This window comes from Gorilla gorilla, chromosome 10 (genome assembly GCF_029281585.2).
Source record: "Gorilla gorilla gorilla isolate KB3781 chromosome 10, NHGRI_mGorGor1-v2.1_pri, whole genome shotgun sequence".
Lineage (NCBI taxonomy): Eukaryota > Metazoa > Chordata > Mammalia > Primates > Hominidae > Gorilla > Gorilla gorilla.
The window spans coordinates 31,908,230-31,913,751 of NC_073234.2; the positions used below are offsets into that span (position 1 = coordinate 31,908,230).

The 5,522-nt window shown below is 43.2% G+C and overlaps 1 pseudogene; it reads left to right on the forward strand.

Annotated features, from left to right (window-relative positions):
* Positions 1 to 247: 247 nt before the first annotated feature.
* Positions 248 to 1,564, forward strand: LOC101146812 (aspartate aminotransferase, mitochondrial-like; annotated as a pseudogene).
* The last annotated feature ends 3,958 nt before the right edge of the window (positions 1,565 to 5,522 follow it).

The window sequence follows — 5,522 nt, forward strand, 5'->3', positions numbered from 1 at the left end:
TACATAAACATACATATAACTTAATCCACTGCCTACTATTAGCTTCTATTTCTTCATCTGACTCAGTTTCTGCTTCTTCATGACTTCAGCTTTTCATGAACTCTACGGAATTCTCCCATAACTTATTTCCTGTTTTAGCTCTCCCTGCTTACTCTGGTTCTCTCCACATTTCCCATTGTAAATTACTTAAAAAGGAGAATTTTATGCTTGCCCTCTGCTCCGTCCTGTGGCTGCCCACTGCCCTCCTACCATCCACCATGGCCCCTCTGCGCTCCAGCTGCGTCCTCTCCGGGATCGCCGCCGCCTTCCACCCGGGCTCGCCTCTGATGCCCCTGCCAGAGCCAGCTCCTGGTGGACCCATGTGGAGATGGGACCACCAGATCCCATCCTGGGAGTCACCGAAGACTTTAAGAGGGACACCAATAGCAAAAAGATGAATCTGGGAGTTAGTGCCTACAGAGACCACAACGGAAAGCCTTACAGCATCCACAAGGCAGAGGCCCAGATTGCAGCCAAAAATTTGGACGAGGACTACCTCTCCATTGGGCGGCTGGCTGAATTTTGCAAGGCATCTGCAGAAGTAGCCTTGGGCGAGAACAGCGAAGTCTCGAAAAGTGGCCGGTTTGTCACTGTGCAGACCATTTCTGGAACTAGTGCCTTAAGGATCAGAGCCAGTTTTCTGCAAAGATTTCTTAAGTTCAGCCAAGATGTCTTTCTGCCCAAACCAACCTGGGGAAATCGCACACCCATCTTCAGGGATACTGGCATGCAGCTACAAGGTTATCGATACTATGACCGCAAGACTTGCGGTTTTGACTTCACAGGCACTGTGGAGGACATTTCAAAAACACCAGAGCAAAGTCTTCTTCTTCTGCATGCCTGCGCCCATAATCCCACAGGAGTGGACCCTGGTCCCAAGCAGCAGAAGGAAATAGCAACAGTGGTGAAGAAAAAAAAAATCTCTTTGCGCTCTTCGACAAGGCCTACCAAGGCTTTGCCAGTGGCGATGGTAACAAGGATGCCTGGGCTGTGCGCCACTCTGCCAATTATACGCCATTGTCGCTGCCAATCATACACCAAGAACATGGGCTTACACAGTGAGGGTGTGGCAGGCTTCACCATGGTTTGCAAGGACGCAGATGAAGCCAAGAGGGTAGAGTCACATTTGAAGATCTTGATCTGTCCCATGTATTTCAACCCTCCCCTCAATGGGACCCATTTGCTTCTACCATTCTGAACGCTCCAGATTTGTGAAAACAATGGTTGCAAGAAGTGAAAGGCAAGGCCCATCGCATCATCAGCATGCAGACTCAGCTGGTCTCTAACCTCAAGAAGGAGGGTTCCACCCACTACTGGCCACACATCACTGCCCAAATTGACATGTTTTGTTTCACAGGGTTAAAGCCCGAACAGGTGGAAAGGCTGAGCAAGGAGTCCTCCATCTACATGACAAACGACAGCCGCTTCTCTGAGGCAGGGGTCACCTCCAGCAATGTGGGCTACCTTGTCCATACCATTCACCAGGTCACCAAGTAATGTCCCTGGTGCAAGGAAACAGAGACAACCTTTCTGTCTTCAGCCTCTGCTACTGGGAGCTTCGCAGAGGATGAGAGAGGGTGGATGGTAGTGAGTGGATCGTTTCCTTCAACCACAGTGTGTAACACTCAGCGATTGAATGTTTCTCAGGAAAGAACATGTAGTGACATAGGGCAGAAGCATCTGTGGCTGGTGTCTGGAACATTGTGGCTCTAAACAAAACTCTCCCCTATCCTTTTAATCCAACTTTTCTCAAAGAGTTTACATGTGCAAGAAAGTCATCACACAAGGAAACCTGTCAATTATGCTACTGGAATATTTTAGAAGCTTTAACTGAAGTGTTATAGAGTTCGGGTTCCTCATGATAAATAGCACACATTAGAGGCTTTGAGAGAAGACCTAGTTCTGTCATGAACAGTTGGCCTCAGGTCTGTCCTCTCATCATGGAGCAACCTTATCAACAGACCATATTGCAGAAATTTATGTTTATGAAAACCAATGAGTCTGCTGCCACTACAGCAAGGAAAATATGCAGATTCCTGTCATATTTAAGAAAAAGAGAAGGCTCTCTTTTCTTCTTTGTCATTGCTGTTCTTTTCCTTAGGCACAAAGAATTTTAACCAATGTAAATTTTTATCCCATTCCACCGCATGATTGACCATCAACCCCATCCTATCGGGATTTATTTAAAAATAAAGGGGCCGAGCGCAGTGGCTCGTGACTAATCCCAGCACTTTGGGTGGGTCACTTGAGGACAGAAGTTTGAGACCAGCCTGGCCAACTTGGTTAAACCCCGTCTCTACTAAAAAATCAGTCAGGCATAGTAGAGGGAGCCTGTAATCCCAGCTACTCGGGAGGCTGGGGCAGGAGAATCGCTTGAACTGGGGAGGCGGAGGGTGCAGTGAGCCAAGATCATGCCATTGCACTCCAGCCTGGGCAACAAGAGCGAAACTCTATCTCAGAAAAGAAAAAAAAAGAAAAAAAAAGAATAAAGAATGTAATTTTCTGCTGATCTCATACCCTCGCCCTTCTCGGCAAAGAATAGTGGAGAGTAGGTAACCACACTTTATCTCAGCATCCTCTTCAATGATTGTGTAAATTCCTCCAGTTGGGATGTTGTCTCTGACCAGTTGGACCTCCTCCCTTTGTTAAATGTGGTTGTGCATTTGCTCATCTCACATCATGAGTCAGACGCACAGGCTAGTACCAGGAAAGAGGATATTCTAGGCTATGTGTGCTGCCAGCTGGGCTCAGACTTCACCCATTGGAAAGAACCACCATCTGCTCTAATTAGGTAGACTTATTGCAGCCTGGTTTCTCTGTTACAATAAAATTACTGTAAACCGCCCCCCACCCTGCCACCCCATGCCCTCCAAAAAAAGAGAATTTTATTTACTCATTTTTTTAACGTCAGGCCTTAGCATTAGTTCCTAACCAGACTTGGGTTGTATGCCCATGCTGACTCAATCAGTTCTGGCTTACGAGGTCTGTATTGTGCCACCTCTTTAGCATGAGCTGTAGGTCAGGGCACTTCACACAAAAGAGTCTGACATGTCTTTTACGTCCTAGCTCAAGCCATTGTTACTTTAACCCACCATATTTTCTGAATTAGTCTTTCCAGTAGGTTATCTAAGGAAAGTAATATGGAGTCATTATTAGCCATACAGCCCCAACTCAAATACATTGATTTTGTCAAATATGTTGATTATGCAGTCACCTGGTAGGGACCTGAGAGAATAGGTAATGTTGGCAAGATTTTATGGAATGGAAATTCAATTGGGCATCAGACCTAGATATTAGCTCTCTGTGGCCATGAATTAGGTCTCAAAATCGGGCAAGTTTCTCAGTCTTTCAGACTTTCCATTCTACATCTGAAAGTTGGGAAGATAAGCGGTACAATTTATAAGGTGGCTCCCAGTCTGAAATTCTGTGGGCCCACATCATGAGTCTTGAGGTCAGAATATATCTAGAATATGAAGAAGGCAATGAGCCTCTCAGGAGCTTCTAGGTGATAAAAGATCAGAATGAGGGCATTGCTTTTTTTAAAGGAAGACTATCTATCAGAAATGACTTCCCTGAGCTAATATGTACTTGCAGGTCTAGGATGGGTTATGGCAAACCCACTGACTATAGTCCACATACAAAATAGTTGGGACAGGACTAAGACACTCAAAGTCTGAGAGAAATAGATTCTAGAGGAAGGAAGGAAGTCAATCTATCAAATACTTTCAGAGATGACTTAACTTACAATTAGTGAGTGTGCCTATTCTCTGATAGTCAGGAATGTCAACACTCAGTACGTTATTTGATTTAGCTCTACATTTTTCTTATCCCAGAGGCTGACAGTTTTCAGTGGCTACAGTGAGCTGAACCCCCAAGAATCTAGACATGAGTGAAATTGGAGTTACATTAAAAAAAATCAATATGTAACCTGAGAAGAGATATGCAAAGTCATTGGAAGGAAGCTGAATGGCTCCTAGGCCAGCAAACTTCACAATCATCTGATCGAATATATGAGATCTACTGAAAGACTCTCTTAGAAGGCAGGTGCTATGATTTGAATGTGTCCCTCCAAGTTCATGTGTTGAAAATTTAACTCCCAATGCAATAGTGTCAAGAGGTGGAAGCTTTAAAAGGTGATTAAGTCATAAGGTCTCTCCCCTTATGAATAAAATAATGTTGTTATCACAGGAGTGAATTTGTCATAAAAGTAAGTTTGGCTTCCTCTTGTTCTTTCTTTTGCCTTGTAATGCCTCCTGCCATGTTCTGACACAGCAAGAAGGCCCTTACTAGATGAGGATCCTTGATCTTGGACTTGCCAGCCTCCAAAATCATGAGCCAAATAAAATATTATTGTTTGTAAATTACCCAGTCAGTGCTATTTTACTACAGCAGCACAAAACAGAGACAGCAGGTATCAGTAATATTTTGTTATAGTAGCACAAAATGAACCAAGACAGCAGGTAAGCAAATCATGGAACAATGGCCATGACAGAGTGTTGCAAGCCAACTTGGCTTGTGCTCATCTAAGCACTGTCCACAGAGAAGAGAGTTTTAGCCGATGGTCTTCTGCTATTCCAGATTCATTAACAAAGTAGCAATAAATGCCAGTGGTGGACTTTGAGGTTTTTGGATTCTGATAATTTCTTATTGGAGATTAGTATATGGACATTCTAGTTATGTTAATACATAGATCCCTAAGTTCTTGATTAACGTACATTTAGCTTTAAAGAGATGCATTTTCATTTGATGTGATAAAACAATCAAATGTTGTTCTTCATACCCAAGGACCAGACACTAGGCAGTGATACATTCACCAAAGTGATAGTGGTCACACTGAGGTCTTCAACATGGACGAATGTCAGTAAATACAGACAGTCTTCCCATGGTGACCACAACGCATCCATGTGCCTTCAGGTCATTCTTATGCTTAATTTTTAAAAAATATTTACACATTTGTCCTCAGAGTAAAATCCCAACTTCTGACATGGCCTTATCCACTGCTACCTCATCTTCTCCAACTCTGCTCTTCAGTGACGTCACTCAAGCCACACTTCCTCTCTTCCTGTGCTGCTAAGTTATCAAGGTTGTCTCTGCCTTGGAGCCTCTCCACTCATTCTTCTCTTCGCCTGGAAATTTCTTTTCCTGATATGTATGTGGCTTATTCCTGTTCAGCATTCAGGCCTTAATTAAAAATAAGGACAGAAGGCTTCTGTGACAATCCTGTCTAATATAGTTCTCCTATCTCTACTTCATTCTATTTCATTTAGTTTTGAAAAGTTTTATTTATTATAGCTAACACTAGTCAAAATGATTGCACTTATTCCCTCTTTTTTAAAAAAAAAGTTTTCCTCACTAAAAATATTTATTCTGTGACAGCAGGACCTTGCCTGTCATGCCCATTGCTATATTCTTAGCAACAAGGAGACTATCTGAAACATATGGAAAACTCAATCAGTGTCCTTTAAATGAACATAACAGATTTT